Source organism: Mauremys reevesii, linkage group 22, assembly GCF_016161935.1.
Source record: "Mauremys reevesii isolate NIE-2019 linkage group 22, ASM1616193v1, whole genome shotgun sequence".
Lineage (NCBI taxonomy): Eukaryota > Metazoa > Chordata > Testudines > Geoemydidae > Mauremys > Mauremys reevesii.
The window spans coordinates 2286450-2310769 of NC_052644.1; the positions used below are offsets into that span (position 1 = coordinate 2286450).

At 41.5% G+C, this 24320-nt stretch overlaps 1 protein-coding gene across 10 annotated transcripts in view; it reads right to left on the minus strand.

Moving 5' to 3' along the window:
* BICRA (BRD4 interacting chromatin remodeling complex associated protein) overlaps positions 1 to 24320 on the minus strand; it is a 112963-nt gene that overhangs the window by 84790 nt on the left and 3853 nt on the right. The window lies entirely within an intron of this gene.

Here is a 24320-nt window from a genome sequence, read left to right on the forward strand (position 1 = left end):
ACAAGTCTCAAGTGCTTGTAGGTTCTGACAGTTTGACCTACCCACACAGTTACAAAACTTATCCTAGTGGAACTTTCATGTCTGGCAATTGCTACATGATGCAATTATTCAAAGCACTGGAAAGAATGGGCGCGTACTTGTATAACAACCCTCTAGGGCTGTATCTACACAAAGAAAGGGAACCGGGCTCAACAGAAGTATCAGGGGGTCAACCACGTTTTCTGTAAAAAGCACTGAACACAGTCTGGTGAAACATACGAAAATCATTACTAAAAAGACTCTGATGATTCAGTGTTATTTCAGAACATCTTCTAGATTGTTTAGTTTTCTAACCAAGCACCTGGGTCCTGTTATCTTGCTGTAGTAGACCTTTCAAGTGAGACTTGATCTGTAGTGATACTCTGTCTATTACACTACATAGTAAGACAATTCATCTGCGACAGCTGGTTTCAGGCACCTTCAGTCTCAGGATTTTATATATTACTGGGAAGCGTGTATTTAAGATTTCTGACTCCAAATCCACAAAGAATTGTCAGAATTAAATGTCATGCTGAGAGTTGTAACAAGAAACTATATGGCTATGACTAGATTGCTGGTTATGAACAAACCATGGAGGAATGAGGATAAAAATATTTGGCTCTTGTATAGCACCTCTCATCCAGGGCTCTGAAAAAAATCGACAAATAAGCCTCCCAACACTGCTATGAGGGAAATATAGATGGACAAACAGAGTCACAGAGAGGTTAAGTCACAGAGAGGTTAAAACAAAGTTTCTTCTACCTGAAGACACCTGGGACCTGATTTTCAGATGTGCTGTGAACCCACAGCCCCTACTGAAATCAATGGGACACTGCGGCTCTGAAAAATCAGGTCCTAGAACATAACATTAGAATGTATGGAGATATACCTATCTCATAGAACTGGAAGGGACCCCGAAAGGGCATTGAGTCCAACCCGCCGCCTTCACTAGCAGGACCAAGTACTGATTTTGCCCCAGATCCCTAAGTGGCCCCCTCTAAGACTGAACTCACAACCTTCGGTTTAGCAGGCCAATTAGCCCCCGTCATATTGTATGTATAGTTGGGGGTTATTTTTTTCCAATGTGCATTAATTTACATTTATCCACATTAAATTTCATTTGCCATTTTGTTGCCCAGTCCTAGGTCTCTCAAGCTGAGTATTCAAAAAATAGAGTTATTGGACACTTGAAAATATGGGCCTAAGTTCTCAGTTATTGACAGAATTAAAAATACAATCCAAAAGGCTTGACTTCCAATCCCTGCTCTAACCACTATAAACACACTGTTTACACAATACAACAACTTCCTGGCCACATTATCCTGGTTCTATGAGTAATAATTACTAATAGTGCATACATTTCCCAAGATTTGGCTTTCTATTAAAAGCACTCTGGAAGCATATTTAATATAATAATACATTTATTCACATCACTATTGCATAATACCAAATACAATCGCCCAAATACATATGAAAAGCATTTCCCCTCAGCAGGAGCAACAGAACAGGAAAAAAGTTTCTAAGCCAAGTCATTTTGGAGAGAAGACAAGTCCAAAAAACAAAGTTAGGAAAAATCTTCAAGAAACTAAAGACAACTCAGTTTTGAACCCCACTGTATTCTAAATGTCTTATTGCTCCAAACATCCCAGAAAAGAAATGAACCCTGAGAAAGGTCAAATATGTGAAATTTCAGGTGGATTGGTCTGGTTCTGGTGAAGTTAGGGGAAGGGAAGGATTGCAATGATGTCAAATTTTGCCCAATAATGGTAAGCTTAAGAATGTCTCTTCATTTACAATTAGTTTACAATGCCCAATTCTCAGCGTAAATGAAAGTCTAAGGCCTTGAGATGCACACATCCTTTGACCATATGCACTAAGGTGTGTGTGAATTTTTTTTCTCTGCCTGTATTAAAACCTACATGAAATGCCTTGGGAAGCCCACAGCTACTCAAGAAAATGCAATTTACTATTTGTTTGTTCAGGATATACCCTGTTTACCCCCCGGATGTGGCATCTGTACGCATGTGCTTACATGAAAACGTTTTATCACTACGTAATAGTAACAAACTCTGCTCAAAATACACCTCTACCCTGATATAACGCAGTCCTCAGGAACCAAAAAAATCTTACTGCGTTATAGGTGAAACCGCATTATACTGAATTTGCTTTGATCTGCCTGAGCGCACAGCCCCGTCCTCCGGAGTGCTGCTTTACCACATTATATCCAAATTCGTGTTATATCGGGTCACCTTATATCGGGGTAGAGTTGTAGCAAAAAGTTACTTCTCATACAGGGCTTGGTCAGCCAGTGCTGGGCACCAACAGTTCCCACAGAGTACTTAGCACCAAGCAGGATATACTCAGAATCCTGAAAGACTGGCCGTAGCCCAGTAGGAGAAATTAAGTTTTAAGTTTGTAGGTGAAGAAGTTTAAAAAATATGGCAAGGATGTTAGGAAAAAATCTTTCTCCAAGATGCCTTGTGTTATTTCTCCCAAAGTTTTCAGAAAATATTACACCCTGGGATAAGATACAGCAAGTGAAATGTTAAATAAATTGGTTTATACACTCTTCCTGTGTCACTAAACACAAACCTGATTTATACTGGGAAACAAATTGTAACCTTAACTATGGAAAGACCATAATATCACTGAAATCACAGCTGGACATTTGGACCATCCATCCTCTTGACCACTGCAGGATTGCTCCTGCTCCAATCTATTCCCCAGGGCTTTATCAAGTTGTACATGTTCCTACTGTTTTCCTTGGGAAACTATTGCACCATCTAACAGACCTTACTGTTAGCAGATACTTGCTCTCCTCCCTGACATTCCACCTCAAACACAGTCACTGTATTAGCTGCTGTTTTGTCCATCCCTTATCTTAAGGCAAGATGGGCAAAGTTTTCAAGTGCCCAAGTGACTTAGGGGCCTAAATACCAGTGTCTTTAGGCTCCTAAGTTACACTGGCACTTTTCAAATTTTTACCTAATATGTCCAAATAAATTGTTCTCTAGACAGAATCTTTCATTCTCTCCAGTCTATGTTTAACACTCCTACTACAGAGGGATTTGAATGGGATCATATTACACACAGTGCCTTTGGGTTTATATCCTCCCCATCAATTAATCTTTTTTAAAGTTTAATTTCTTACTTTTATCTCCAGAGTTTTCTGTGGCTTCCATTCACCTTAGTTAATGTTAAAAAGATTAAATAAGTTCTTGAAGTTTTGGGTTTGCAAGGAATATAGGATAAGGCGTTTAATGATCATTTTTCCTTTTTCAAAATAAAAATAAAGTTAATTGCAAAGTATCAGGGATCAGTAAGAAATGGATGACAGCTAAAAACACTCAGATGCAGATTTACATAAAACAAAAATGTACAAAATATAGTTTTAGTGCTCTGTCTTAAGGCATCTATAGTTATTTTTGTCACTAGCCTCCTGAGATAGGAGCAAATGAAAGCAACAAGGAAAATAATCCTTTCAAACTAAGTGAGCCTGCCTACATTTTTCACTCCCAGATTTTGTCTCACTTTGTAAGGTTTTGTTTGCCTCTGATTTCAATGGCCAAATTATCCCCATGACCACTGAAAAACCTCTACAATAATTACCATCAATTTTAGAAGCGCCTTTTGCTGAGGCCTGATCACCTCAGAGCTCTACTGAGATAAGGAAATTTGAATTTATATGAGGGTATGGCCCTAAAGTGGAGATATGATGCAATACCAGATTTATAACTACTGCCATAACTGGTGTATTTGTACTTTAAAATTTCAAGGTAGGCCAATATTTAACTGTTCTCAATTATATTATTATTGAGGACTCTTTTGAGATAGTTTTCTTCCCTTTAAGAGCCCTGCTTGTCTCCTTTTTATGTCACAATCAGTAATTCTGTGGGATGTCTGTATGATCTGAAAGCTAGGAAAGGTCCAAGATGTATCATGTAACTCTGGGAGGAAAAAACAATCTAGCGGGTCTCTTCTCACCTCAATGCACATGCGTAAATCCCATTAGCAACAATAGGAGTTACACACATGCGCATGAAAAAGGAAATAATCCCCTTTCACCCTTGTGTCAACCACCTCTACCAACGTCACAATAAACAGTTTTTCTATTATGCACGAAGAACGGGGGTGGTAGTGTGATAACCCCACAACAACAACAAAGCATCCTACAGTGCAGAAAGCTGAAAATTACAATTTCCCTGTAGGGCCTGCAGTGAGGGATTTGCAGAATCTGCAAGGAATCAAGGAAATCTCCATTTCAATACATACTCTGCTGAAGGATCTGCAGGAATGCTCCACCCTTCCCAGCTGCCTTCACTATATTTTTGCAGTGGACAAGATTTTTTAAAAAGCGAACTTACAGGTGATTTCTGCAGAATCAAATTTCTAAACACTCCCCCTCCTGTCCTGCCGCTAAACAAAGTCAACATACAAATTTTATTTTTATGCTACAAATGGCTATCATATATAGTTAGTAGGCTAAGTATTTGGACTGTTTTCTTTTAAAATGTAGTTCTGTTCATATTTCCAAGAGATTTTTTTTAAATGGATAGAGTTCAAATGAGCATGCCCATATCACTCCCAACCTCAAATAATTCCATCACCTACCCATTTTGGGGGGGGGGGATTCAGTTAAAAATTGCTCTCATTTTTAAAACCTTCCATGGACTTGATCTAACCAATATCATAAACCTTATTTCTCTGGTCCCATCTCTACAGCAACTACCACTATAGATAATGGCATAGAGAGTACACTTATAAAGTCTGCGGACGATACCAAGCTGGGAGGGTTTGCAAGTGCTTTGGGGGATAGGCTTAAAATTCAAAATGATCTGGACAAACTGCAGAAATGGTCTGAAGTAAATAAGATGAAAATCAATAAAGACAAATGCAAAGTACTCCATTTAGGAAGGAACAATCAGTTGCACACATACAAAAAGGGAAATGACTGCCTAGGAAGGAGTACTGAGGAAAGGGACCTGGGGGGGTCATAGTGGACCACACGCTAAATATGAGTCAACAATGTAAGGGATGTATTAGCAGGAGTGTTGTAAGCAAGACACAAGAAGTAATTCTTCCGCTCTACTCAGGCCTCAACTGGAGTATGGTGTCCAGTTCTGGGCACCACATTTCAGGGAGGATGTGGACAAGTTGGAAAAAGTCCAGAGAAGAGCAACAAAAATGATTAAAGGTCTAGAAAACATGACCTATGAGGGACGACGATTGAAAAAAACTGGGTTTGTTTAGTCTAGAAAAGAGAAGGCTGAGAGGGAACATAACAGTTTTCAAGTATACCTCTACCCCGATATAACTCTGTCCTCAGGAGCCAAAAAAAAATCATCTTACTGTGTTATAGGTGAAACCGCGCTATATTGAACTTGCTTTGATCCGCTGAAGTGCACCGTCCCGCCCCCCCCCCCCCCCGGAGCGCTGCTTTACCGCATTATATCCGAATTCATGTTATATTGGGTCACGTTATATCGGGGTATAGGTGTATGTAAAAGTTTGTTACAAGGAGGAGGAAGAAAAATTGGTTCAAGAAGCAATGGGCTAAAATTGCAGCAAGGGAAGTTCAGGTTGGACCAGGGGTCAGCAACCTTTCAGAAGTGATGTGCCGAGTCTTCATTTATTCACTGTAATTTAAGGTTGTGTGTGCCCGTAATACATTTTTAATGTTTTTAGAAGATCTTTCTATAAGTCTATAATATACAACTATTGTTGTATGTAAGGTAAATAAGGTTTTTAAAAAATTTAAGAACCTTCATTTAAAATTAAATTGAAATGCAGAGCCCCCCGGACTGGTGGCCAGGATCCGGGCAGTGTGAGTGCCACTGAAAATCAGCTTGCGTGCCACCTTTAGCACGCGTGCCATAGGCTGCCTACCCCTGGTCTAGATAATTAGTCCTGCCACGAGTGCAGGGGACTGGACTAGATGACCTCTCAAGGTCCCTTTCAGTTTTATGATTCTATGACTATACTGGCGGATCCAGTATCAACATGGCAGTCGCCTGAAACATATATCCTTTCCACCGCCATACTGACAGACCACAGTCCTCACCCTCCCAAGACACAATTAAAACATGGTTTGGACTCACAATGTAAACAAAACAACCATGTTTGAACTGTGTTCCCACACAGTCTCTACAGCCTTAAACAGGGATGCAGCCTGATTCAGGAACAGGATTCAGTTCAATCCCATATACCTTGCAAGATCAAGTCATGTTTTAACTCTGTTCTGGGAGGGAAGTATGAGAAGAGGAGACACCATTGTTCCCCCCAACATGATAGTTATTGTAAATAAGATCTTGCACTGTATTCCCCTCACCACTTCTACACCTCATTTATCACTGGTCTCCTCTCTGCTCTTCCACACAATCTCACTACTGCTCACTACTCTTATTTAACTCAGTGTTTACAGAGGCTTTGTATGAAAGATAAGAGACAAAAAGTTGTAGTGTGAAGTCATATTGTAAAAGAGAAATAAAAAGGACAATATTATAATAAAAACTATCCTCTGAGCGTCCTAACTGTGAAGAAAGACAGCAGGCAAATGCAGGGATTTTACTAGCAGTGGATCAATTTGACCCATTCCTAAATGTAGTAAGTTCTCAGTCCCAAAAACCAATATAAAATCTGTTTATAAATCAGAAATTGATGCCTGTATTATCCAGCCCCGTCACTGTATCTGCACAGACCTTTCAATAAAGAGCATAAATGCTGATACTTGATGCCTATCTGGGCTTGGAATTATTTAAAAAATTGAACTCTGAGGTTGTACAACAGAATATTTCCTTCTGACATTAATTTTTATTCATAATGGATGTGAGTAAACTAGTTACGCCAGAGGTAGGCAACCTATGGCACGTGTGCCAAAGGCAGCACACAAGCTGATTTGCAGTGGCACTCACACTGCCCAGGTCCTGGCCCCTGGTCTCGGGGGCTCTGCATTTTAATTTAATTTTAAATGAAGCTTCTTAAACATTTTAAAAACATTATTTACTTTACCTACGACAATAGTTTAGTTATATATTATAGACTTATAGAAAGAGACCTTCCAAAAACGTTAAAATGTATTACTGGCCCGCGAAACCTTAAATTAGAGTGAATAAATTAAGACTCGGCACAGCACTTCTGAAAGGCTGCCGCCCCCTGATTTAGGCAATGAGTACTAGTGCCAAGGATGCACTATGCTGTCATGGATACAAGGATTGTGAGCTGTAACACTGACCCCCAGGAAAGAAGTCAAATCTCCCTCCCCAAAACATCCACACCTCTAACACGGTAGCTCTCAACAGCACAGCCTTTCCATTCAAAACAGGCAAGATGATTTTTAAACATTTTCTTTCACTGCATAATGAAAAGAAGAAAGAAAAAGCAAGTTAGTGGATCCAGGTGTTTGGTTTTTTTAACATATGTTGAAACACATACGATATACAAGAATAAAACTAGCAACCACTCCTCACCTCCAAATGGTATCTTACTCGACTCAGCTATGGCCAGCCTTCACCTCACCTCTCCCTCCCTCAAGCCCTGGATAAATAAATGGACTTTGGAGCATGCCTGAACCTGATTAGATTTGAGCACTTTTAGACTGGGGTGTTATGGACTAAATGATAAAGAGATGATCATTGCTGTGGCCAGCTCTGACTCGCCTGATGTTGAAGTTTATTTTTCATTGACTCTGACTCTAACTACTTGGTGGCGACAGTAGCCTCAATGTGCGCCATATCACTTTAGAGATCATCTTTTCCATATGGTGTGCATAACAAATCTTAACAGCTCAGTGCAGTGTTCTAGGTTTGAGAGCCAAACTTACATGTGATGGTTCTAACTTAAAAATTTCTGTCTTGTCCAGGTCTAACTTTTGCTTTCATTTTGTTTTTGCTTTAATTTCTTTTCAGACTCATTTATGTTTATCAGTAAGTTTGAAAGGAATGTAAATCATCCAGGGAGAGAGCTGTGGTTAAGTTTTTACAGCGTTTACCAGGCACTATCATCCTTGCTGATTTTCTGTAGCAACATTTCTTTTTAGAATGTGCTGGCCTCGCCATCCTACTTCACTGATTACTTTGGGTGACATCAGCTAGTTTTCACCAAAAGAAACTTGTAGTACTATAAACTATTTGTGGGCCTTCTTTGAACTATAATTTTATCTCTTAGGAAAGGGATAGTAGGGACTGGAAATGTATTTAGTTTTAACTTTAGGGACATAGGCAGATTGACATGCTCTGCAAAAATCTTGCTGCATGTATGTATTAGCAAAGACAACTATAACAGGAGATGAAAAAGCAGCATGTTGGCATAGTTCCAACACACTAAGGGTCTAATCCTATAAAGTGCAAAGGGAAGGTGAGGATACTCAGCACCTCCCACAATGGGACCCAAAGTTTTGAATTACTTCTCAAAATTCAAAACCCTTGCATTCTAAAATTAGTTGGACTGGTCTGTCCTTTATAATGCATATCATCCTAGAGATGAAAAAGTAGTTCTCATATTAGGCTAAAACTAGGTAAAAGGAGAACATTTCAAATATGAAACTACGTGTGGCAAACTTCCTGCCTTGTCCAGATCTATGCTGTATTGCTTCACATTTGTATTTTTTCCCTTTTAAATGCAATTTCTATTACCAGTAGTTTAAAGGAAGGCACAGTAACCTAACGGTTAAAACAGGGTCATGGGAGTCAGGACTTCTGTGATCCAATTTGCAGTGATGCCATGCACCTGCAGTTCCCAGACCAGAACAGAGAACAAAATATCCAGTGGCCAGAGAAGGATTCCCTATGTGAATTTGGACAAGAGGATTAATTTCTCTGTGCCTTAATTTCTACCACCTGCAAAGTGGGGATACCAACACTTAAACAACTTTGTAAAGCACAGAGATCCTCAAATGAAAGATGCTCTAGAAGAACGGCAAATGATTTTATTAAGGTAAAGGAAACTAAATTTTAAATAAACTTAAATTTCCAATTATATGGTTTGAATAGTGGTCTAGTGTCACAGAGGCCAGCTTCTCGTGCGTGATGCTCAAATAGTATAGCAATGGGTGCCATAAGAACACTGAACATAAAACAGACAGATTTTGCAGGGAAATTTTCATTATGTTTGTAACATGAGTCTGCTGCCATGGAAATGAATGTATCAGATTATCAACATTATGACGAATTCACTGCAGAATCATATTAGGTGTAGAGGGGAATAGGGAGGATGATTTACATTCCCTTAAACTATGATGGGATAGGAGGGGTGTGAAAATTAGTTCCCCAAATAACATCCTTAATAAAAATGTATGTACACTTTGTGCCACAAAACATTTCTTCTGCTGTTCAAATAATAAAAAAACAAAAAAACAGCTTATTTGTTTTGGAAACTGGGACTTGGTCTGCTGGAATATGATGCTTTGTTTATAAACAATGCATCAAAAACATACAATTTAACTATTAGCTGCCAAACATGCTAACAAAACACTAAAATTGTCAACACAATTCCGCTTATATTCAGACTAAATATCTATCTATCTAGCAATGCAAGTCCAGGAATATAACAAAGAAAAAAATTAACTGCTTCCGCCATTTCTTTTCCTATAATCCATAACAGCTGCAAAAAGTCACCGTGATAATGATTTACATTTCCACAGTGCCTTGCATCTAAAGATCTTCAAGTGCTTTTCAATTAATTAGTTAGCCTCAAACCCTCCAAACAATGTGAAGTACCTTAGTATCATTATACCAATATTATAGACTGGGGCTGGGATTTTAGAAGTATCCTAAGGGAGTCAGGTGCCCAACTTCCAATAAAATTCACTAGGTGTCTAACTTAATCAGGCTCCTTTAAAAAAGTGGCGGGAGGCACGAGTGACCTATACATTATAGAGCAGCCAATAGAACCTAGAAGCCTGATTCCCAGAACCCCTAGAAAATACACCTGCCCTGAAGTTGGCACTATGGACAATAATACTTTGCAAAAAAACTACACTTCTACCCCGATATAACACTGTCCTCGGGAGCCACAAAATCTTGCCGCGTTATAGGTGGAACCGCGTTATATTGAACTTGCTTTGATCCAACTGGAGTGCGCAGCCCTCCCTCCCCCGGCCCCGAGTGCTGCTTTACCGCGTTATATCCAAATTCGTGTTTTATCAGGGCAGAGGTGTACTAGGGTTACATAAATATATTTAACCCAAAACAATGTAAAATTATATCATATATAGCCATTTTCCTGTACTTTAGTATTCTTTAAAAAAAAAAATCCCCCTACATTGATTTCTACAATACAATTAGCCTTCAAACATTTTCCTCCCTTTTCCCTCCCACCTAAAAAAAAATAAATAATAATAATGATAAAAATCAATCAGGGCACAATGACTTAATGCATGCAGAGTTTATTACAATAAAACTGAAGATGATAGAATACTGTATTCTCTCTCCTAATTACATTAATGACAATAGCTAGTTGCAGTGCACTTATGCCACTGTCAACATTGCCATTGTCAATCCCACATTTTAAGATAGGTTTGAAATATAATAGTAAAAATCTTCAGAATGTTCAAACCTGGCACTCCCACAACCACTTGGAGGCAAATTTTAGTTTTGTACAAATTATAAAAAAATTGTCCCAATATGTACACACACATTTAACACAAAAACACACTCATTAGTGGACAAAGATGCTGGAAGTGGGGGGGGAGGTCCCCAAATACAATTTTATCTGTCGTGTACACAGTGCCTCAGATTGATGGAGTTTTCCACACTATCAGTCAAAGAAACACGCAAAAGGAAGTATGTCTCGAGTATCCAGTTCTGAGCCCTTCGTAGCCTGGGCCATATGGGTTTTAAAGATGCTATTTTACACTGGGATGTTTTTTTTTTTTCCCCAATTGGGTGGGAAATGTTGGGGTTCATTTCATTTTTAACAACAGATGTTTAATTTTGAGAAAGTTGAGAGAAGCTACCACACGTAAGGATTTTTGCATATCAGCAGGATTTATACACCAAAACTTGAGGCTAAAGCAGGGGATGAAGGAGTCTGACTCAATATATGATATTTAGCAATAATTCACCTTCCCAGAAGTCTCTCTCTCTCTCTCTCTCTATATATATATACACACACACACACACACACATATAATGTTCTTAAAGCTTGTAAACACACATATAGGAAAGCTATTGGCCAAAATAAATATGAAGGAACTGAAATATACCAAAACATATGAGCAACAGTGAAGATGTAATAATTCAATCAAAGGACATTCCAAGTTAATCTGTCCTCAGCGCACATCCCTTTTTTCTCCAGTTATTTGCAGAGGTCTCAAGACCAGCATTTGATACCACATTGGCTGCAACAAACGGATGATACATATCTTGACGCACATAATGTCAGACTGGTCTCTGAATTGCTATACTTTGGGTGGTTTTAGAGAACATCCTTTTACATGTGGATTATTTTTGGTGTGCATCCTAGAATATTAAGGGAATTGGCGAGTGAAATTGCAAGCCCGTTAGCGATGATTTTTAATAAATCTCTAAACTTGGGGGTTGTACCGTTTGACTGGAGATTAGCTAATATAGTTCCTATATTCAAGAAGGGGAAAAAAAGTGACCCAGGTAACTACAGGCCTGTTAGTTTAACATCTGTAGTATGCAAAGTCATGGAAAAAATTTTAAAGGAGAGAGTGGTTACGGACCTTGAGGCCGATGGCAACTGGGACAAATTACAGCATGGTTTTACGAAAGGTAGATCGTGCCAAACCAACCTGATCTCCTTCTTTGAGAAAGTAACAGATTTTTTAGACAAGGGAAATGCGGTGGATCTAATATATCTTGATTTCAGTAAGGCGTTTGATACGGTACCGCATGAGGAATTACTGGTTAAATTGGAAAAGATGGGGATCGAAATGAAAATCCAGAGGTGGATAAGGAGCTGGTTAAAGGGGAGACTGCAGAGGGTCGTATTGAAGGGTGATCTGTCGGGTTGGAGGGGGGTTACCAGTGCAGTTCCTCAAGGTTCGGTTTTGGGTCCGATTTTATTTAATCTATTTATCGCTGACCTCGGAACCAAAAGTAGGAGTGGGCTGATAAAGTTTGCGGATGACACCAAGTTGGGAGGTATTGCCAATTCGGAAAAGGATCGGGATATCCTCCAGGGAGATTTGGATGACCTTGTAAACTGGAGTATTAGTAACAGGATGAAATTCAATAATGAGAAAAGTGTAAGGTTATGCATTTAGGGATGACTAACAAGAATTTTAGTTATAAGCTGGGGACGCACCAGTTGGAAGTAACGGAGGAGGAGAAGGACCTAGGAGTCCTGGTTGATCGTAGGATGACTATGAGTAGGCAATGTGATGTGGCCGTTAAAAAAAGCTAATGCAGTCTTGGGATGCATTAGGCGAGGTATTTCTAGTAGAGATAAGGAGGTGCTAGTCCCGTTATATAAGGCGTTGGTGAGACCTCATTTGGAGTATTGTGTGCAGTTTTGGTCTCCCATGTTTAAGAAGGATGAATTCAAACTGGAACGGGTACAAAGAAGGGCCACTAGAATGATCCGAGGAATGGAAAGCCTGTCGTATGAAAGGAGACTTGAGGAGCTCGGTTTGTTTTCCTTAACCAAAAGAAGGATAAGAGGAGATATGATTGCACTCTTTAAATATATCAGAGGGATAAATACCAGGGAAGGAGAGGAATTATTTCAGCTCAGTGCTAATGTGGACACGAGGACAAACAGATATAAATTGTCAGTCAGGAAATTTAGGCTTGAAATTAGACGAAGGTTTCTAACCATCAGAGGAGTGCAATTCTGGAACAGCCTACCGAGGGAAACACTGGGGGCGAAGGACCTCCATGACTTTAAGATTAAGCTGGATAAGTTTATGGAGGGGATGGTATGATAGGATAACGGGTTTAGTCAATAGGTCAATAACGTGCCACACTGGTAATTAGTACAAAGGGTCAATGTTGGGATATTGTTAGCCTTTTCCAGAGGGTCTGGCTGGAGAGTCTTGCCCACATGCTCGGGGTTCAGCTAATCGCCATATTTGGGGTCGGGAAGGAATTTTCCTCCAGGGTAGATTGGCAGTGGCCCTGGAGGTTTTTCGCCTTCCTCCGAAGCATGGGGCAGGGGTCACTTGCTGGTGGATTATCTGCTACTTGAAGTCTTTAAATCATGATTTGGAGCATTCAACAGCAGAGTCAAGGGAGAGAATTAGTTCAGGAGTGGGTGGATCGGCTTATGTGGCCTGCATCTTGCAGGAGGTCAGACTAGATGATCATAATGGTCCCTTCTGATCTTGAATTCTATGATTCTATAAAGAAACTACAGGTGCTGAACTATCCAGGTGGGAGAGGAAGGTTCAATTCTGGTCCTAGTCCCTCCTCATGTTGGTAGGCAGCAGAAGCACTATGTAGGCAACAGAAGCACTATGTAGGCAGTATGCTCAGTCTTATGGAGTAGGAAAGAATGTCATGCAATGCTCAAGAGCAGACCCTCCACCAATTAAGGTGTAGCACTAACTCTTAAATGAAGTCCATGTCCAGCCATACAGAGATTGCCTCCATGTGGGCTGCAAAGGTGTTAAATTTGGGAAGGAAAAGAGATTACATGATCCAGCGTTTATGTCATCGATCATTTCTCACTGTAACACTTTGCACTTATACAGTGTATGTTATCTGAGGAGTTTAGTGCACTTTCTAAAGGTGAGTATTATCTCTATTTTAAAGGAGAAACTGGCACAGAGAAGACCAGTGTCTTGACCAAGGTCACCTAGTAAGTTAATGGCAGAAACAGGAATAGAACCTATGTATTATAATTTCAGTCCCCTGCCATACCACTAGAATAGACTCCATCTGGCATAGGTGCCGACTCCATGGGTGCTCCAGGGCTGAAGCACCCACAGAAATATATTAGTGGGTGCTTAGCACCCGGCAGCCAAGCTCTCCTCCTCCTGCCCCTCCCTCCCTGCACCTCCTGCACACTGTGGAACAGTTGTTCCGCGGCGTGTAGGAGGCACTGGAAGAGAGGGGGAGGAGCAGGGATGGGGCACGCGTGGGGGAAGGGGTGGGAAGGGGCTTTGGAAGAAGGGGTGGATGAGGGGCAGGTCCAGGGGAATAGCAGGAGCGGGAAAAGGCAGGGTGGGGGCAGAAGCTTGGGGGAAGGGGTAGAGTGGAGGCAGGGTCTGGGGCAGAACAAGGACGGGACGAGGCAGGGCAAGGGTAGAGGTTTGGAGGAAGGGGTTGGGGTTGCCAACTTTCTAATTGCACAAAACTGAACAGCCTTGCCTCGTCCCTTCCCCGAGGCCCCGCTGCTGCTCCAAAGCCTCCCCCCGTCACTCACTCCATCCCCCCTCCCTGTCGCTCGCTCTCACCCACCCTCACTCACTTGTTAATTTTCACTGGGTTTGGGCGGGGGCTTGGGGAACGGGAGAAGGTTGGGCTTGGGGAGCAGGAGGGGGCTCAGGGCTGGGACAGGGGGTTGGGGTGCGGGAGGGCGTGCGGGATCTAGGAGGGAGTTTGGGTGTGGTAGGGGGCTCAGGCAGGGGGTTGGGATGCAAGCAGCTCCCGGAAGCAGCAACATGTCCCTCCGGCTCCTGGGCGGAGGCGCAACCAGGCAGCTCTATGCGCTGCCTCCGCCCGCAAGCGCCGCCCCTGCAGCTCCCACTGGCCACGGTTCTTGGCCAATGGGAGCTACAGAGATGGTGCTCAGGGTGGCGGCAGCATGTGCAGAGGCCCCTGGCCATCCCTCTGCCTAGGAGCTGAGGGACATGTCACCGCTTCCTGGGAGCCATGTGGAACCAGGTAGGGAGTCTGCCATCCCTGCACCAACCAGACTTTTAACAGCCCGGTCAGCAGTGCTGACTCCGGAGTCACTTTTTGACGGGGTGTTCCAGTCAAAAATTGGACACCAGGGAACCCTAGGAGGAGTGAGGGCTGGCCTGGGGCGGAGGGAGGAGTCAAGCACCCCCCTAGATAGAAAGGAAGTCGGCGCCTCTGCCCTGTGGGCAGTGTCCACTGATTCCTTAGATGCCTTTGATGAGTGGTGGGCGCTATCCAGGAGTCTCTGCTCAGTTTCTCTCTGTCTCCCTCACTTTTAACCTTTGACCTCACTCTCATTCCTGTTTTCTCCTTTCTTGTCCCACCTACTCAACTGCAGTCTGGGCTTAGTGGTTCCTCCCCCTTAGTTGAGGGAATGGGTCTTTAGTTTTGAGCAGGCCTAGACCCACCTGTCCTAGTTCTGCAAATAGTAAAATACACTCCCTCCCCTACGGCAAAGCCAGAAAAAGGATGATGTCAGGTGGGGAACTTCCAGGAGGCACGACTGGTTCTTTGTATGGAAATGCCCTTAATGATTATAACCAAGGTTGATGGGAGGAATTAGGATACATGAAGAGAAATATTTTCAAGTATGAATTCTCTCTCTACCATATTTAGGAAGATACCACAATTTTTTTAAAAAGGTGCGACAATGCTGTTTGAAAGAATTTCCAGTTCTTGTCTGGTTGATGCTGCCATGTCCCTAGGTGGTGACTGAAATGTCTCATTTCTAGGTCAGGGGACCTTCCTTTTAACAATGGAACTCCGAGCCTGACTGCCCTCTGTCTCTCCTTTCCCTTCCTTCCCCCTCCCCCAACATGCTGTATTTACTTGTAACATTTTGCTTGAAATCACTTCCAGACTCACATTCCCTCAACCACAGCAGGAGGAGGAGTACAATAGAAAGCAAAGTGTTCTCTTTTCAGAGGAAGGGGGAGAGAGAGAGAGAGGGCTGTGTGCAGGGCAGAAATCTTCCTTGAGTGTGAAAACCCTCGTCATGATTTGCCTAAACAATGAGCAACACTGGGCTGTTTTCTCACACATCTCTTAAGAAAGTCTTAGTTCAAATACATTTGCAGAGATCATTAATCATTTTGGTTGTCAAAAATATTTTAAGTGAATTTTATGATGGTGAAAGGTGCCAGAATGATAGTCCTTGGAGACTAATGTCCTTGATCCATAGATTAGGTAAAGGAGATGCAGTAGTAGTGTGGGTTTTCCTGTCAGTGTGCCTTACATCCAGAACCTGGATGGATGACCTTTAGCACCTTTGTCTACAGCTGCAGCAAAGATGAATTATGGAGCACATTTGCTAATGTAGATGCAGCCAAGTAGACCAATTACGGTGGGCGAGAGAGAGAGAGAGAGAGAGACCCACCCACCCTACTAGGAAATGGGCTGAAACCAAAAGTTTACTTGCACAGAAGATAGTTGAAGGGTGACCAGATAGCAATTACTTTTGACCACCACTGACTTTAAACTGATTTCAACTGGGTTTTTTTAAGCTATTCACCATTTTCATGTTATTTTTCTAACCCAGGCTTGAAAAATCCATTTGTCCTGGATGAGTAGGGAACTTTGTCTGGTGCATGCATCACCTTTCAGGTATTTCAACTCCTTATGGTAACAAAGAAAACTTTAACCTGAACATAAACCAATTTTTGTCTTCCTGCCTCTGCTGCTGCTTAGAGCTTCCACTAACTGCACGAGAGTGAAAACTGAGCAGAATCTTGTTAGTTTTCATGGCTGGTTTTCAGTTCTCTCTGGGCAGCAATAAAAATGACAAGAACCACGTCAATTTCATTTTGCTGATGCTTGACAAAGCAGAGTAAAAGCAGAGACAGACAGTGGAGTCTGGGACTAAAACTTGAAGGCTGGGGAAATGGAATGACAAAAACAGCTCCTTGCAGCAGCCAGAAAGTTCATGGAGGGGTAAAGTTGCCCTGAACAGTGGAGTTACCCTTCAACCCCCCCCCCCATCCCCCATGCACGTTCTTTCATATCCATCTGTAGCTGCAATCATCTTGCTTTTAGTGGTCTGGTAAAATTTTCAAGCCCTCTTCATGCATGGATGGGGCTGGGAAAGAGGAAGAGGTTGACGGAGTATGTAAAAAAAAAAGAGAAGTAAAGAAAGAGTTGGAGGGAGAAGAAAATATATCAGAGGAGATGGACAACACAACAATTGGAAAGGGAATGGAAGAGAGAGAAAGAAAAAGGAAACACGCCAAAGACAACTCAGGAAAGGATATACCATGATCTATTATAGAAAAGAGAAAGTGGAGACAGGAAAGGAAAGAAACGGAACAATAGCAAGAGAAATGTAGTAAGTAGGAGTGTTCAAATGAGATATGGTAAATATATTATTTGATTGTTTTAATTTGGGTTAAAATGAATATTGGCAAAACTAGAGTTTTTGTGGTACTGAGACCATCTCTACAGCTGGAAAAATCCTGTTTGGCAAATATAATGCTACATTAATACTGGTATAACTCAGCAAATATATTCCATTTTTTCTGCTATTCAATCAGTTCCGGTCACAAGTTATATTTGAAAAGACTTGTTAAACAGAAGGTTGATTAACAATATGTTACAATTAAATACAGTACACAACTTTTTTAGTCCTTTATACTGCAGGGGGAATGTGGCTTTGGGGAGGGCAGGTATTTTTCATCTTGACTAATAAGCTTAATCCTAAAGTAAGCAGGTGTCAGGTAAAATTTTTAAGCCTTGTTAAAGTCCTTGAAGTCCACTGGGGATTTCAGCCATTGGCGGACAGCAACCAGCATAGCTACAATGGTGCAAACCCCTGGTGTAGACAGGGAAGTCTGCTATTTGCATGAGGGAAGCATACCCTAGTATCAAGGAGGGGGTTTTCCTGTCTACACTAGGGATTTATACCAGTGTAGTTACTCAGTGGTTGGTCACCAGTGGATGAGATCAGGACAAATCTCTAGTGTTGACAAGACCTCAAACATCTTCCAACATCTCTCTACAACACATAAAATCCATTGATGATAAAGGCAGCTTGGGTCATTTTATTATTTGTGATTTGTACTTTTAATGAAAATTATATGATTATGAATCTTAGTGGTGACCAGGATGATTTACAAAAACAGGCTGTCCTTATTCTAGTTGGGGGGAGTGTGAGAAGGCTGACTGTGTATCTGTTTACTCCATTAAAAGGTTAGTCTTGTGAAAACTTCTTTGCTATGAGACAGCTATGGAAAGGATGGCAATTATAGCTGAGGTTCCAAAGCCCTTGGGGGCAGGAGGGAATCTCTGAAGGTGTATTCTGAGTTGTCATGTTTAAAGGAGTCTATGATGTTCCATCAACCTGTTTGAATGTTTCATACAGAAGACTCTGAATAGATGTGTGAGTCCCCAGCTTTGAGAAAGCCAGAATGCAATAGTGGATGGCTTCCAACCAGAAATGATGAGAAGGCAACACTGCTCTGGGCTGAACTGATACCGCCGATGGTTAACAGCTAAGGCAGGTGAAATCAAATGTTACTCAAAGAAAGGAAGGAAAAGACAAAACAACCCTGCAGAGATTATTGATAACTGAAAATTACTAATGAATTACAGCCAGTATTGTACCACTGCTGGTATGTTTGCCTCAGCACCAGAACTGCCTCTGAAACAGTGGTTCTTTGAGGAACAAATGGTACCTTCAAATGCATATTAGCAAGGTTTCTATTTATTTTAATAGGAGTTGTGCACACAGATGAAGGCACAATTTCCTCCTTCCTTCGAGACTCAACATAGAAAGAGACAGTCCCTAATGTAAGTGATTTATGAAGTTACCCCTCTAGACTGTGTAACAGAATATATTTACCTTCCTGATTATTCTAATGCCTGCCAGTAAATCACTCTGAATCTCTCAATACAAACAAATAATACAGAAATTATGAGTATATAAAGTAACAGAGCATTGGCGGTGGTGAACAAAAAGATATTAGTAATGGTGCTTTTTGTGAGTGGTGTGTAACTGCATTCGGAACTGCAAAGGATTGTAGCTCGACAACACTGAAGTCGTCAATCTATCTAGCCTTCCTCTCCACTGCCTCACCAATTGGCTTGACCCTCACCTGGAAGCAACACGTCAGGAGATAAGAAAATAGCTCAGTCTCCACATCAAAATTAAGGTTCTCTACTGAGACTATCAAGTCTACTGAGACTTGCCAATGCATGGGAGCAGTTCTCGTAACATGAAGATTAAGGCCTTGTCTACACTGGAGAATTTGGGCATATTACATAACATTAGCCCATGTTTGTTTGGCATACATACAAACTTTCTAAAGGCATATTTTATTTATACTGTTTATGTCAGCCCTTCTACAAGTCTAAATAATGTCTGATCTTAGCCAGTACTAACTTGTGACGTTACAATGCTAACAAAGGCAAGAAGCACTGGTAAACCTGCTAGCACATTACAGTTAGTCCTCCACAGTCCCATAGTACACTAGTCACTCATTTGGAAACTTGGTCTGTTTTCTGTATTTCCACAAGCTACTACGCATTATGGCTGTGTCAAGAACGATGGGATAGGTTTCCAGGAAGCAATGTGCTTGCACTGTTTTACTATACTGTAAAGATGTGTGGACAAGGGGATACATGCAATTGAAGTGGGACATACAGTTCAGGCTCTGAAATGTGGCAGTCACACACAGGCCAATATGAACATTTTAAAAGCACACAGTGTAATTGTCTAGTGCAGATGACACATTACCCATTGGGAATTGGTTGTGAGCTCTCTTTTAAACAAAGTATTGTGAATGGTGGAATATGGCCTGACTAGTACATAGAAAAATATTACTAGTGAAAATTCACAGCACAACAACAATGAAGTAGTTTAGAACTGGCACTGCAGTTTGCACATATGAAATAATCCAGGATTTTCAATCTACTGCACAATGGAATGTAACTAGATTCAAATTCACCATAAGGAGATTCTACAGTATTTATGTGACATTTGTACACATATATTCTGCATGTTCTTCTTTCCTGAAGGGACTTCTCTATTCGGTGTCAACCTTTTGCAGAGTTGAGAGAACCCAAGTGAAAGATGAGCCTAGTTTACAGGGTCTAGTCTCCTGCCAATGGTAGGGTTGCCAGGCATCCAGTTTTCAACCGGAATGCCTGCTCAAAAAGGGACTCTGCTGGCTGGCTGGCAAAAGTCCGGTCGGCAGTGCAGCAGGGGCCCAGGGCTAATACAGGTTCCCTGCCTGCCCTAGCTCCGCAGGGCTCCTGGAAGCAGCTGCCAGATCCTTGTGGTCCCTAGGAACATGGGCTGCCAGGGAGGCTCCGCGTGCTGCCCCTGCTCCTAGTGCCAGCTCTGCAGATCTGATTGGCTGGGAACCCATTGGCTGGCCGCCCTGTACCTAGGGGCTGCAGTGACCTGGTGGCTGTTTCCTGGAACCGCGGTAAGCACTGCTGGGACCCCGCACTCCAAACCTACTCCTGCATCCCAACCTCCTGTCCCAGCCTGGAGTCCTTTTCCACACACAAACTCCCTCCCCCAACCCTCTTCGCCAGTCCTGAGCCCCCTCCTGCCCCCAAACCCCTCATCCCTGGCCCCACCCCAAAGCCCACACCCCCTTCCACACTCTGAACCCCTTGGCCTTTAGTCCAGAGCCCCCTCCTGCACCCCAACCCTCTTATCCCCAACCCCACTTCAGAGTCTGCATCCCCAGGTGGAGTCCTCACCCCCCGCACCCCAACCCCCTGCCCCAGAGCCTTCTCCTGCACCCTGAACCCCTCATTTCTGGCCCTACCTGGGGCCTGCACCCCCAGACCAGAGCCCAAACCCCCCCTGCACCCCAGCAGTCCTCTCCTGCATCCCAAGCCCCTCATCCCAGGACCCACCCCAGAGCCCACACTCCCTGCCCCAGCCCGGTGAAAGTGAGTAAGGATGGGGATGGGTGAGCGACGGGGGGGGGGGGGAGGCGGAGGGAGTGAGTGGGGACAGGGCCTCGGAGAAGGGGCGGAGGCTCAGGGCAGGGCAGGGGTTTTCAGTTTTGCACAATTATAAAATTGACAACCCTAGCCAATGGATGCAGATTAATATTAATTGGATTTACCATACATGCAAACATACCAATTGAGGGCAAGTGGCTAATTATAAATAGTTCTAAGTAGAAGCAGTAGTTTTATTCAGGGAAAATAAAGGAGGAAGATAGCTATTTGAAAAACAAACCATGTCCCTGGACATACACTGTAAGGGAAAACGCATGACAAAGGAAAAAGGCAGAGTTGGGAAAACTAACACTAAACGTGGCATCTTTATCTTCTCTAACCGCTCCAAATCTATCCCCATCTACATTTTATCCCCACTGGACTTGGAGAACTATTTATTCTTTACTTAGTACCAATCCTTTAAAGCCTTGGGGTGTAACATGTTCATATATTTTAAAATACATTGTAAGGGGTGAAATCTAAACAACATGCTGCATTATCTATAACTTCCCTCAGTCTTAAAAAAGGCAACTGTCTCTTTTTATACAAGTAAATTATCTTGCCAAAAAGCTTCATCCTAGCCATTAACTTACTCTCCAAGATTACATTAAAATGAATATACTACAGTTTAAAAATATTGATGTTTATCACATTATAAAAAAAGTATATTTATGTATAAGTATATAAAATGTATGTGACCAAGACATTCAAACTATAACCCTTGTCCTTCCTTCATCCTATTTCCCTCATAATTTATCACTTCCACTTGTGGAGTTATGTCTGTAACTAGGACTTGATCCTGTAAACACTTAGCACGTGTACAGCTTTACTCAGTGAGTAGTCACGCTGAATTAATGGCGATAAACATGAGTGAAGTCATGCCTAAATGTTTCCACGATCAAGGCCTTACGCCCCAGTGCTGGAACTTGATGGGAAGCAGACAGTGAAAACAGAATCCTAGTGAACCTGCTGAGTATAAGAGCACAGGAGTCTTTCCAGCCACATCGCACCACAGGACTGGGGGTTTAGATAGTAAGCTCTTTAGGGCAGGGAGTTGTATTTATTGTATTTGTCTGTAAAGCACCTAGGATGCACTTTGGATGCTGTATAAATGATTTTCCTGCTTTTTCTGCACACAATGGAGACCTTGGGTGACTTTTTACAAAAATCATGGAATGAAAATTCTGGGTCAAAAGTAAGCAGGTTATTAAAAGTAGAGAAGTCAGTGTGCACTTTCAAATTACTTGGTCTGCCCATAGTTCCTAAACTGTGGCACATTATTCAAACAGAGGTGGGGTTATGAACTTTGAGGGATCTACCAAGCCTACCTTCTCTAGGCACTGAATATTTCCTTTATGCTTTGTAAATAATATCTGTAAAGGCTTTTTTTGCTTTTAGCCTCCATACTCAGGGTGAAACTACAACAGGGGAGTGGGGTAGAGAGAACCTAAAAGTGTATTGTTTTATATTTCACATATTAAGGCTCTGAAACAGAGAGCAGTGTTTGGTTTTAAGAAAAGGGATGCTACGGTAATTCTGTTCCAAATAAAATAGAACAACATATTTTAATGTTTTCAATTAACTTTGATTCTCCCAAACCATTCTTAGCTGTAGTATGAGAAATACATTTACTCCTGGAACAGAACAAAAAAAAAATTATGAACTTTCAGCTCCCACTTGGCACAGTAATGTGGATCTGCACCAAATGGCAAAGAAGCAAATAATATTTGGCAAAAGACAGGAACTTTGGCGCTGCTAAGGAGCATTCATGCAAATGCCACATGTGCCTAAACTAGAGCCATGAAAATAGCAGCCCTGAACAATCAATTACACTCTTCATTTTTGGAATCAGATCTCTTTAAGGAAGAAAGAAAAATTCAAAGCTGCTGCATTTCATCAATTTTAAAAGTTGCATTAGTCTTACAGTTATAACTGAATGCTCTGCTTAGCAAAAACACAAAACAAAAGAACAGAATGCAGAGACTACTGTAGGATTTTGACACTAAATGATGTAATCTGTAAAAATTCACAAGTAGATTCATTACAGCGAAATACTTGACTGGTCAAGCACTTAAAAAGGAAACATCCACATGTCTATTATTCTGAAGCTCAACAATAAATGAGGCTAAATAACAAATGAAATAAAGCCACCCATGTCACTTTGACTTCTTGTTCTAGAAAGATCATAGACATTTAGTGCAATTATTTTAATAATAAAATACTGATTGCAAAACTGAAAATATTTTTAGTTAGTGTTGAAAAGCAATAAAACCCTAGACACACTTCAGTGGATGATGGAGCACAGTAATGTGATCTTATTTTTAAAATGCCATTTAAAAACCTAACCTGAGCACAACAGAATCAGTGCATCTCAGCCCCATATAAAGATATTTCCAAACACCTTTCCTTTTGTACTTGGTGGTAAACAGACAATTTTGATAAGTAGCACCTGTACTCACAGAAATACCACAGCAGAGCAATACAGACAACATGAGTTTGACCAGAACCCTTTGAGTCAATCACAGAGAAAGAATCAATCAATACAATACACTTAGTCCCAGTCAATCTGAATTGGTTTGGAAAAGCTCAGTTATACTTTGGGTTAAAATAAGTTTATATACCTCACCAAAGTTCAATTACTTTTCAGTGAAGCATGTGTGTTGTTTACCAATAATACCTTAAGTATACAGATATTTGGATAAACTCTACCAAAAATCTACCAGATTTGACAATAAGGAGGATATGCAAAACCACAGGAAAAAAAATGAGCAGAACATATTGTGTGTTACATTAAAAATGTGCCTCTACCCCCCAAAATAGGGGCGACGCTCTCTCAAAAATATTTTTTTCCACCTAAAATTTAAGTCAAGCCATAACAGGCACATAAATGGAAAATGTGGTGAGCGTGAATATAAATCAATTGCAGGTTTATTTACCAAATGTATTTTTTAAATGTATGCAGCCAAACTTCAGGACCACAAAAAAGTAGTGAGACACCCATTTGCAAAAAAAGGTTAATAATGTTCATTTAGTTTTCTTTACCAGACACCGTAACCATGTTGTGCTGCATTCTTTTTTTTTTTTTTAAATAAATCAGTGCTGAGCAGACACACACTGGTTTGCAAAACAATGCCAAAAACACAAGTCTGAAATTTCATAAGGGAGGAGCAAGTGAAGGATAACCCTTAACTGGCAGGTCTTCTCTCCTCAGTGGAACTCCAGGCTTGATTTTACCATCCCATGTCAAATACCAATGTACCGTTTGTAATACCTTGCAGAGCAGCAACCATCAAGATCAGGCTTTTTTATTCTGACATTGCTAATCTGTTTTGCTTCACCTCTCCATTAAAACATTTATTTTAAAATCGAGCATAAGATAAGACCCATCCGTGGGCATCCTTCTTGGTTTTTACTTGGGAGGAGTGGGGGGTGGGGTAACTGAGACAGACGATGGCTTTACCACCTCAACCGAGAAATCAAAACGAAGTCATAACCATCCAACACTGCAAACTAACAGCTCATTTTTCCTCCCCAAAGCCCCCA